Here is an 11985-nt window from a genome sequence, read left to right on the forward strand (position 1 = left end):
CTTTTAAGAGAATGAAATATTTTTGCTTTCTACAGTAGCTACCACAGGAGACTCTCTCTATGCAGAATCGGGTAAGAATGTGAGTCAAAAATTGATAGCCATTTGTATTTGAGAGAAAATCTACCATGTAGAAGCAATGAAAAGACATTATTTGAAATGCTGGAGGAAGCTCCATCCAAAGCCAGGTCTAGCTATGGACTTTTCATTTGCATGAGCTTATATATTGCCAGTGCTACAGAGGCCTGTTGGTGATAATGTTGTATTCAGAAAGTTGTGTGTAATTAAAAAAAACCAAACAAACATTTCTTTAACTCTTTTTTCACAGCAGGGAAGAGCTTTCATTAAGTATGGATTTTTTAGCCATAATATTTAACATACGTAAAAGATACTGTTACTGTACAACTCAAAGAGAATTAAATTATGCATAGAAAGTACCAATTCCTCCTTTCCAGACCCAAACCATCATTTAACAACATAAATTAAACAGCTTTTTTATTCTGAAGTTACTTAGAAAAAATTATGATAAGTCATCAGCATTTACATTTAGGGTGTAAAGTAACAGGACTTATATTTTCCCATTTTATAGGGAAAGTTAAACAGGAGGAGTAGGAAAATATCACAGGAAAGTACTTTGTTCAAACACAAATAAATTATACATTTTAACAGAGTTAATCATAAGAATTTTCAGAAGAGTTGTTTCTTTTCTGCTCTTAGTGCAGTGTTAGTTCATTTTAAGTTGTAAAAGCTAAAAGAGATATGTGCTTCCAAGTTGTTTTGATATACTTTCAAAGTAACAAAAATTATGAAGTAGTCAATGTGAAAATATATTTGGTAGTTTAGCAATAAGGATAATGTTCTCCCACTTTATAGCTTTAAGAATGTCCTTTACTTATGGAACTAAAAATACTATGCTCTGAGAAACCAGAGGGGAAAAGTTCAAAAAGTAGTCCATGGCACTCCCCCGCCCCCACCCCATTTTGGTTTAGAAGAAGGATAAGACTGTTTGGATTATGTTGTTCTCTGATTTAGTAAAAACACTGCTAATGAATATATGTTAACCTTTAGGTTATCATCATTCTTGCCCTAGATAGATATGTGGTAAAAATAGACTACTGAACTGTCTAGTCAAATTTTTAAAGATGAGTTTGGATGAATTACAAATAACATCCTCTACCCTTAGATCAAAAAGAATATGTAGGGCCGGGGATTTAGCTCAGGTTCCGAGGTTGATCCCCATTACCAAAACATACAAAAAACAAACAAATAAACAAAAGAATACGTAAACTCAAATTTTAAAAGACAAGGGTATTTATTATAGATTCAAGTTTCATACTTTGTGTTAAAATATTTTATAAGAATATACATTTTAATGTTTTCATTATAAATGCATTCTGAATTTTAAAATATGCTCATTTTTAATGTGTTCAAAGTAATAAATGTTAATTTTATTTTTAAAATGTAAAATGTACAAAGAGCAGGTGGGGGAACGTGGCGCTCCTTTCTTGCTGGTCGGGCCGGGCTGCTCCCAAACTCCCAGACTCTGTGGAGGGGCTCCGCGATGCTGGCAACCAGAGCTTCCGCAGCCGCCAGTACCTCGAAGCATCAGCGCTGTATGGCTGCTCCAACAGAGCAGCCTGTCACGTAAAGGATGGAAACTGCACAGATTGCACCAAAGACTGCACCTCAGCACTGGCCTTGGTTCCCTTTAGCATGAAGCTTCTGCTGCGGCGAGCGTCTGCTTTTGAGGCTCCGGAGATACCTCTGGCCTATGTTGACTATAGGATTGTGCTGCAAATTGACAATAGTGTCACGTTGGCCCTGGAAAGTGTCAACAGAATGACTAGACCTCTCATGGACTCACATGGGCCTGAATGGCGACTGAAGCTATCTGCTATCCCTGTAGTGTCTGTCTCAGCCCAGAAGAGGTGAAATTCCTTGCCTTCAGAGAACCACAAAGAGACACCTAAAAACAAATCCAAAGAAACTACAGCTACGAAGAACAGAGTGCCTTCTTCTGGGGATGTGGAGACAGCCAGAGTTCTGAAGGAAGAAGGCAATGAGCTTGTAAAGCAGGGCAACCATAAGAAAGCTATTGAGAAGTACAGTGAAAGCCTCTTGTTTAGTAACCTGAAATCTGCCACGTACAGCAACAGAGCGCTCTGCCATCTAGTCCTGAAGCAGTACAAGGAGGCAGTGAAGGACCGTACAGCAGCCCTCGAGCTGGATGAAAAAAATGTGAAGGCATTTTACAGACGTGCTCAAGCCTATAAGGCACTGAAGGACTACAAATCCAGCCTTGCAGACATCAGCAGCCTCCTACAGATAGAGCCCAGGAACGGCCCTGCACGTAAATTGCTGCAGGAAGTTATCCAGAACCTGAAATGAAAATCCAAAAAGGCAGCAGGAGCTTTCTACCTGACCTTTGCAGGGAAGCCAGGGCCTTCCCTCTGCATCCACCCCTGAAACCCAGCATGCCCCGGAGGGAGCGCTGAAGCACCCCCTACCCCAGCCCCTAAGAGGCAGCAGCGTTTCACCCCTTGTGGGGCTTTTCTTTAAGCCCATTGTAGTCAAGCACAAACATTGTTTTGCCACAAAACTCCCCATTCCAGGTAAAGTGTGAGGCTGGAGCAGTGTTCCCATTCCTACTCCAGACAGCTAGAGAGGGTCACACACAGGTCCTCATTAGCAAAGCACTTGGCTTTATTCCTGCCCCAACTGTGTACAGACTGAGTGCTGCCTTGTAGTGTTAGCAGACCCTCCTTCTTTGCAATTAATCTGAACAGGCTAAACCCCTGGGCAGAGGTGGGTGATACACTGCCCAGCGACACGCAGAGCAGCCTGTTGAGCTGCATCTCCAGGGCTGCCATCTCCCCAAGGGTGCAGCTGCTGTCCCCATCTTGTCCTTGGCACAGTCTGCTGTATCTGAGCCCCGGTGCCTTTAGTCTTGGCCCCCTTTGGTAGGAAGGCTGAACTCTGCCCTTGGAGGCTCTGTCTTTGACTCTGCTGCTGTCCTCTGTGTGGAGCTACCCAAAGTATTGCAAGAGCCCGGTGGTTATGGCTGCTCCTCGTGGGATGGGGTGAGTCCTTGAGGTCAGTGTCCTTTCACTCTAGGCAGAATCTGCCTTTTTCTCCCAGCAGTGACCCCTCCAAGCTTCTTAGTTCTTTGTAATATATTTATTTGAAGTGACTGATTTTGTTAAGCTATCTATTTAAACTATTGCATTAAAGTTTCTTTTAGCCCCGCCCCCCACCAATGTACAAAGAGCAAATTTTATCCATAAATAACTTTTCTTAACATTTTGGTATATTTTATTTTTTTCATTTTTCTATCTGCATGTGTATTTATGCAGATTGTATGGTTATTAAAAATGGAGATTATAGGCCCAGGGATGTAGCTCAGTGATGCCACCACCTGCCTCAAAAGCGAAAGGTCCTGAGTTCAATCCCTGGTACAGAAAGAAAAAAAAAAAAAAAAAAGATTATATAGGTGCAAGTTTTGTGTCAATTACGAGCATTGTAGATGTGATTCACAGCTATAAAATATTCTCTCTCAGTTTATCAAATTTTTTTTCAGTATGACAGGCATAACACTGTAGCCTTTTGCCTATTGAGTATTCAATGGTTTTTATTATGAAGTTCATTAATATAAAGATAGTCATAAGTATTTCTAGAAAAGGTTTTTAGATTAGGGTTCAGGTTTAGAGTTAGGGTTGAGGTTCATGTATAGGGTTAGAGTTTGGGTTCATATTAGGGTTAGGTTTAAGGGTTTAAGGTTTATGGTTTACAGTTTAGAGGTAGTCCTAGGTTTCTTATCCCCATTGTTCCTCACCACAAAAGAAAAAAATGAGCATTTTAGTTGCTTCTGCTCATGTCTACATATTTGCAACTAATGTGGTTGTAGTTTTTTGTTTGGTCTACTTTATCATTATTGGGGTTGCATACCATGGAATGAAGAAATCTCATGCTGATACTGCTGTGATTCTTTTCCACCCCTCTTCCCAATATATTTGTGTTATATCTTAGTCTATCTCTCTGGTTTCCTTTCTACAGCATCCCCACATGCATTACTCCATGTTCTTGTTCTGATCTCAACAGGGTGCTCTTCAGACCTACTCCATCTATTTCATTTTGGAGCTTCCTTTGACCTCTCTCCTGTGTTTAGTCTTTATTTCTTTAATCCTATGCTTTCTTTTTCTGTCTGTACTCTGATGATTTAGTGGTGCTCATCCACTTAACCTAAAGACCTCCTAGAAATTCTGCCTGGAAAGTCTGCTCTCTCCTTAGGCCATCTTTTAGTGTGTGTATCTTAACCGATGGTTTTTCCCTTGCTAATACATAAGAAACTCTTCTGTCTAATTTCCACTTTCTAGAAATGTCGTAAACATTGGTTGATAGTCCTTTGTCCATTTTCTTCATGTAGGCTTATAGCTTTCATTTTTCTCTGCTGTCCTTGCAAGGGCTGTGGAGGGTGGGAAAATACATGTTTCTTAAAATATAAGATCTATTTCATTAACTTAAATATTTTATCAACTGTACAAAAATATACAGTTTGTTTGAGATCCTTGAGAGAAAAATCAAACACAACAGATCCACCAAAGCAGTCCATTCTTGCATTCTTCCCATTTTCCCTTAAATTCACACAGCTTATAAATCCCAACTGCTGAAAGAGGCAGATATTAACTAAGGGAGGTAAGAATCAAGACATAGCTCAAAAGTGAAAGCAGCAGGGAAAGAGATGGACAGGACAAATAAGCTTGTCTTTTGTTGGATTGGTAGGCTGAAGTATAGTGTTCCATCTAAGCTAGGGCAATATGAAGAATTAAGTTCCTTATATCTAAGATTTCTAAACCTCCATTGATGACATAGTCTAAGCTGAGACATGTCATTCATTTAAATGGAATAGGAGAGGTAGTGGCAGTGGAAAGAAAGAAAAATAACAGGGATAGCATTTGCTCATTCTTTGAACATGCAACACTGACAACACTCTACTCATTCTATTAATTGAATCACCCATATCTTATAAAATATATTTGAGGCAGGCAGATAAGGACGTGGCTAAAATTAGCTGGGAAAGGAGGTGTGACAAGATCCCAGAGTACATGTGCGGAACTGTTCCCAAATCCCTGTATATGGACTTCTCATGAGAACTTGAGCAGGTTTTTGACAGGATGATTTTGACGTGATACCAATGTGGGAAATAAAAAAAGAGTCACCATTAAGGCTATGGTGCCTCTTCACGGTAGCCTATCCTGCATTATAGACTGTATTTTTATTTTTCCTCCCTTTCTACTCAGCCCAAACTTGCTCTGCAGAGCCTGTTTTCCCCCTACCCTTCTGTTTTTTCCTCTACCTTTAATAAATGTGAAAATTTTCCACCATTTATGCTTGTTTCATTCAATTGTTTGTCAGGAACAGAAAGAAACCACCTCCAGGAGACTCCAGCACCCCAAAACCACCTAACACATTTCCATAGGCCATATAGAATAGACCTTGGCTCCATTCATTGCACTTATTGGTTCCTAAAAAAGCTAATATATCATTCTCATCAAATAAAATTTATTTTAACTTTTAGGAGCATAAAGTGCAAAATATTTTCCCAAATGATCTGCATCTCAAAGTGACCAATATTTTATGTGCTTCTCATTTGAACTGCCAAAAATCTAAAACAAAGTATCTACTAATAATGACCACTTGCTGTTCTAGTTCAGATGTTTACTGAGTACATAGGGCTAGAACCAGAGTATGTCTTTGATAAAGAGAAAATAACTGATATTGAGCATATCCATAAACTCTGGCTCAAGCAGTGCATTTGGTGTCTTTTTGGAATAACAGTTTTTTTCCTAGTTGGAGGAATATAAAACTTGGATTGAACATGTTACCTTCCTGGAACTGAGGTCTAGAACACATGAAGACATTTCTCTCTATTGCATTTGCTAACAGAAACAATCCACTGGAATGTTGAGCAATATTTCTTGCGCAGGGCAGAGTTCTTTGGAATTTACTGAAAATAGAAAACTGATTACATTGGGCACAAAGGACACTACTATTTATAAAAACATTTAAGATAAGAAAAGACTTTTAAAAGCCAGGAAAGCAATAACTTTGAGGGAGTATTTTCAGAAAAATGTTGTAATCTTTTTAAATAAGCATAAAAGAATTGTTATATATTGATAAAAAATTATATGATTAATTGGCTATTTTAACCTAAAAAGATGAATTGCTCTAACTCTGGTTTGAAATCTCTTTTACTAAATATACAGTTTGATTTTATGTTCTGGCAAGTGCCCAATGGTCATTTATCTAGTATGCATACATTTCTACAGCTGGATTTTCAAATATGATTATAAAGTGCATATGACAGAACTATCCTAAAAATAAATATGTCAGCAGGCTTTGATGTATTTTATCCACTTATTCTGGATATAACATAACTTGGTACACACATAGACTACAATTTAAGACATTTTGAAAGAGCTATGTAAGTACAGATATCATTGTTTGTGATTGTAGAAGGTGATAACGAAACACCTGGGTTGAATATTTATACTCATGTCTTAAATCTAAAAGCCTTGCAGTTTTATAGTTATTCTGGAGGAAGAAGCAACTACATTAACACTTGTCAGTGTAACAGTTAATGCACTACTGAGATAGACTTGTAAAAGAATTATGACAAAAAATGAAGGGAACATTAAAAAGGATTAGCGTCTCATCAGCATTATAAGTTTAGGAATGTGTTTTAGAATTTAATCTTGGTAATATATCTTTTATATTTTGGAGTTTGGGAATATGAAGAAAAAAATCATTTCAATGAAAATTTAAATCTTATGTTTAAATGAACATCATTGTCTACAGTACTGTCTAATGGAATATTGCTAAGTGTTCCAGTAATGATGAAACAGAAATCAACAAGATATTCTTCTCAAGTTTCTTCTATATGGTCCTCTTGGTCTTCTTTATGATGTTATTTCCATGTTTTCCTTTCTTCCTTCCTTACATCTGCCTGATACCAATTGTTGCGACATCAGACAAAAAGCTTACTTAATGGCTAGAACAATATAAGCTATTGATCAGTAGGAAGAACCACAGGGTTTCTGTCTCTGCTCACTAGCAACACATTCACATCTAACAGTGACCAACTGGAGGTGCACCTCCACCTCTCTTGTCAGAGATCAGTTTTTGGACAGTGTGGTATGAATGTGGCACTGTAACTTAGGATGTAACTGTGTTACTAAAATGGGGATTTTCTTGGCTATGGGATAACATATTAGTCACATGAAATGTCACAATTTTGAAAAAGCTCTACAAGATAATCCTTACCAATGATAACATGTTTGAGAACTTACTCTGACCAACCATAGAGTAGTTTGCATGTATTGTCTCCTTTACATCTTTCAACAATCCTATCAGTTAGATACTTTTGTTATCTCTTTTTACTGGTGAAATATCTGCATCAATTGACTTTTTAAAAATTCACTGTTTATTGATACATTTTATGTTACAATATGATGACTCTCATCATTGGGAATTTGTACCTGTACATGATTATCTTGGCTCTTACTTTTTCCCCACTCCCCTGTCCTCCCTTCAACTCTTCCATCCCTCCCTATATACAAAGACTTTGTTTCCATTTTTTACCTTTTCTCATATTTTTTCTTTTCCCCTACCCCAACCCCAACATACACATATACACTTTCCCTTCCCCTTTGGACCTTTTCTTTCTATTTCACATTATCTATTATACATTTTGGTCCTCATTTACATATTCAGCTTTAATTAACACACTAATTACAAAATCAATGGCTTAAAATACCAATCTTTCATTTACTTCATGGTTCCATAAATTGGTGATTCAGATGGGGCTTAGCTGGCTGGGTCTTTGGTCTTGGAAAGGTTTAATTGACCTTGGCTGAACTATATGAACTTGTGATCAGCTCGTGAGTCAGTGGGGCCTCACCGACCTTTAAAGACTTTAGCAGGGCTTCTCTCTAGCACTCCTCTCTCCATACAATTTTTCAATCTTCTATCAACAAGCCTAGGCTTGTTCTTGTGGGATTCTCAGAGTTCTAAAACCGCTGGAATAGAAAATGCAATACATAGCTCTTAAAGTCCAGACTTAGAACTGGTCTATTTAGTTTGTACTGTCTCTGTTCTCAAAGTAAATCACAAAGGCTTCCAGGTTCAAAGAGTGAGAAAATACATTCACTTCTAAGAAGGAGCTTCACTGTGATTATTTTTGTATTCTACCATTGTTTCTAAGAAAGGTGTCATGACTTGCTAAGGACCACACAGTTAAAAAGTAAAGGAATTGGATTTAAATTGGAGCCCATAACCTGTACCATTCAGCACAGTGTTACACATGTCAATGCTAACCCATGGCCTAAACCTGCCTTAATGCTGAGGAGCTATAATGGTCAGTAATTATGATTTTTCTTTTTAAATGAAGCTATTACCTTTGAATATGCAAACTGGAAATTGTTAAAGAATCCTTACAGAATCTAATAGATCTAAATAAGGATGTCACAGACTCTCCATAGGTCCCCAGTGTTCAAGTCTCTTGAACAAAGACAAAAAAGGAAAATCATCAACTGTAGTGGCTAGTTTACTCACAAAGAATTATTTCTTGGATAGAAAACTAAAGATGTAAACTTAGAGTGGCTATTGAGATATGAGAGTAGACTTTTGGGCAGTGTGATAGAAACCAAGTAAACAAAATGAATTACAAAATATTCTTTCCTATATTCAATCTCCTGCCTGTTATGTTGATGCACCCTGAGTCTATTTTAGTCTACGTGCTGTTTTATTTACTAATACCAATGATTCTAGAATCATCAGGATGTTCTTATGGCTGTTGATTTTAATTTTGGATTTGAAATTACTATGATTCTTTTCCCTGGTTTATTTAACTATGAATTTAATCCATGTCTAACTAAAGATCAATATGACAACTTTTATATTTTTATATTCCATAAACCTGTGAGCTCAGAGCATTCAAATTAATTATTCCTATGCCAGGCTTTTCAAATTTGAAGTACTGCTGCTCCTTGTCACAAATTTCTTTCCTCTGTACATGGGTTCTAGGAAGTATTTCTTTTAATCCTGGACTTTGATTTTTCCTTATGATTAAGGAAAAAATAAAAGAATTTTTGCCAGAAAACTTGTGTTCTCTCCTCCTCCTGCTATCCTTCTCTTCCTCCTTCTCCTCCTAAGAGCACTGTAGTTGTTTCTGTCCTATGTGTCTGGAGAGCTATAGAAGAGCAATCTCAGGACCCAGTGCAAGAATAAAAATTTTATTTCTCAAAGTTCTAGGGGCTAGGAAGTTCAAGATCAAGATGTGACAACTTTAGTGACTGGTCAGAGCTGCTCTCTGCTTCCAAAGTGGTGCCTTGTTGCTTTTTTCCCATGGGACAAAAGGAGGAATGAATGGCAAAAGTGACAAACACTGTGTCTTCACATGGCAAAGAGATAAAGGGATAGATGATGCATAAAGTCTTTTTTTAAAAAGAAAATAAGGACACTAATCTCATTCATAAGGGTGGAGCCTTCATGACCTAATTGTCTGCTAAAAGGCCCTACTTCTTAATACTATCATATTGATATGAATTTTGGGAGGGTAGATTCAGCTCATAGCATTCTACTCCTGGCCCTTCCCAAAATTAGAGTCCTTCTTATGTGTAAAGTATACTCATTCCATTCTCACAGCCTCAAAAATCTTAACTCATGCCAGCACCAACACCAGAAGTGTAAATCTGAGTCTCATCTAAATATCATCAAAATCAGCTATGAGTGAGATTCAAGGCACAATTCATCCCAAGACAAATTAGACTATGGCTGTGAACATGTGGAATGAAATGTTATATTTTTCCCACCTATAATGATAGGGCAGGCATAGGCTAGACATTCCCAGTCCCAAAGGGAGAAAAAGAAAGAAGTAATAGGTCCCAGGTAAATCCAAAATCCATCAAAGCAAGCAACATTGAATCTTGAAGGTTAAGAATAATCTTTGACCTTATGTCCCACCTTCTGGAAAACGCAAGGTAGGGTTTTGGTCCTGACTCACAGGTTGGAGTTGAGTGCTTATGGCTCTGTCAGGCTGATGTTGCACCCCAGTGAGTCTGTTGGTCTGGGGTCTCATAGATGGCCCCATCACATAATGCCATTAAATATTACCTTATCATGAACTCTCTGTGGTGGCCCTGCCCCTGCTGCAGTTCTTTACCTGGGCCTCAGGGCATCCTTTGAAATTTACTTGGAGGTAGCCCTGTCTTCATGTCTTGTGCACTCTGCACCTGGAGATTTAGCATCAGGCTGATGACACATAGCTTTAGTATCTGTGACTTCCAGAGGAACAGTCATGGCAGAGTACACCACAGTCAGGGTCACTGCAGCCATACCTGGGGTGGCTGAGAAGAATTCTCCAGAATGCTAGAATGCAGAAGGCACAAACTTGAGGCAGCCCTGGGCATTGACCCTCCAGGTTCAGTGAGTGCCCTGGGCCTCTCCTTCAATACCATTCTGCCCTCAAGCCCTGGTACCCTGGGACTATGATGAGGATGACAGTACCAAAGATTTCCAAAATGCCTTTTGTGTCATTTTCCCATAATGTCTGCTTCCTTCTATCCATACTAATCTCCTCATCAAACCTTCCCTTCGCCGCACTCTTGGTGCTTTATCTTGAACTGGCTTCTGCATTCTTTATAAGCTGAGGATTTTCCAACTTCTAAATTCTGCTTCCCTTTTGATTATAAATTCTATCTTTATTTTATTTCTCTCCTCTCAAATTTTATGATAAGCAGTCAAGGAAGCTTTACCATACCCTCAAAATTTTGCTTAGGGATTTCTTCAGCCCTTATCCTAGTTCATAACTCTTAAATTCTACCTTTCACAAGTACTTGAATACAGACACAATTCAGTCAAGCTGTTTGCGTCTTTATAATAAGAATGGCCATTTTTTTCCAGTTTCCAATGCCTTTTTTTCTCATTTCTGGGAGACCTCATCAAAACTACCGTGATCACCCATATTTCTGCAAACATCTTGTTCCTTTCCATTAGATAATCTCTAAGATCTAGATGCCCTCTTCAGCCGTCTTCTTTTGAGCCTTCACCAGAATCACCTTTACTGCTCTATTCACAGCAATTTAGGCTTTTAAAAGCCTGCACCTCTGAACTCTTTCAGCCTGGATGCATTACTAAGTTCCAAAGTCACTTCCACATTAAAAATAATTGTTATAGAAGCACTTTGGTTCTAGGCCCCAAACTCTGTTTAGACCATTTGGGTTGTGGTAAAATAAGTGCAATTTATTTCTTACAGTTCTAGAGGCTGAGTAATCCAGGATCAGTTTGCTTGTGTGTTTGGTGTCTGATCAAGGCGCACTCTCTACTTCATCAGCTACTTCCTCACAGGGCAGACTGGCTAAGAGGATTACAGTGCTCTGTTCAACCTCTTGTACAAAGAGTCTTTGATCTAACCATCTTCTAGAGGCTGCACCTCTTAATGTTATCACATTGGTGATTAAATTTCAATATATGAATTTTTAAAAATATTGATCACTTCATGATTTTGCAGACATGAATATTGACAGCTTCACGAATTTGCAACTGTGCAGGGGCCTTGGTAATCTTCTTGGTATTGTTATAATTTTAGTAAATGAGCTACCAAAGTGAGAACTCAACATATGAATTTTGGAGGTGTTTAATCAGACCAGAACACTCACCAACACCTGATAATATTTTTAACTTTAGCTAATTACTACTACTGTAGTAGTGTTGGATTGAAATCTTCATTTAAAAAAAACAACTTCATTGGTACACTTTAGGTATACATTATGACCACGTTCATCATTGGGAATGTGTACCTGAACATGATATATTTTAGTTCTTGTTTTTTTTTTTCATTCCCCTTCCCTCCCTTGCACCCCTCCACCTCTCCACCCCACCCTACTTAGAAAAGCTTTGTCTCTGTTTTTTCCTTCTTTTCTCATATTTTTT

General features: G+C 38.2%; 1 non-coding gene and 1 pseudogene across 1 annotated transcript; one reads left to right on the top strand and one right to left on the bottom strand.

Moving 5' to 3' along the window:
* The first annotated feature begins 1458 nt into the window (after positions 1-1458).
* Positions 1459-3243, top strand: LOC101707115 (mitochondrial import receptor subunit TOM34 pseudogene; annotated as a pseudogene).
* An 8322-nt stretch (positions 3244-11565) lies between these two features.
* LOC147826728 (U6 spliceosomal RNA) lies at positions 11566-11667 on the bottom strand. The gene has a single exon (XR_015438758.1). It is a non-coding gene; the product is annotated as a U6 spliceosomal RNA (small nuclear RNA).
* Positions 11668-11985: the final 318 nt, after the last annotated feature.

Source organism: Heterocephalus glaber, unplaced genomic scaffold (assembly GCF_053883595.1).
Source record: "Heterocephalus glaber isolate CG9 unplaced genomic scaffold, H.glaber_assembly_v1.0 deba00001461, whole genome shotgun sequence".
NCBI classification, from domain to species: Eukaryota; Metazoa; Chordata; class Mammalia; order Rodentia; family Bathyergidae; genus Heterocephalus; species Heterocephalus glaber.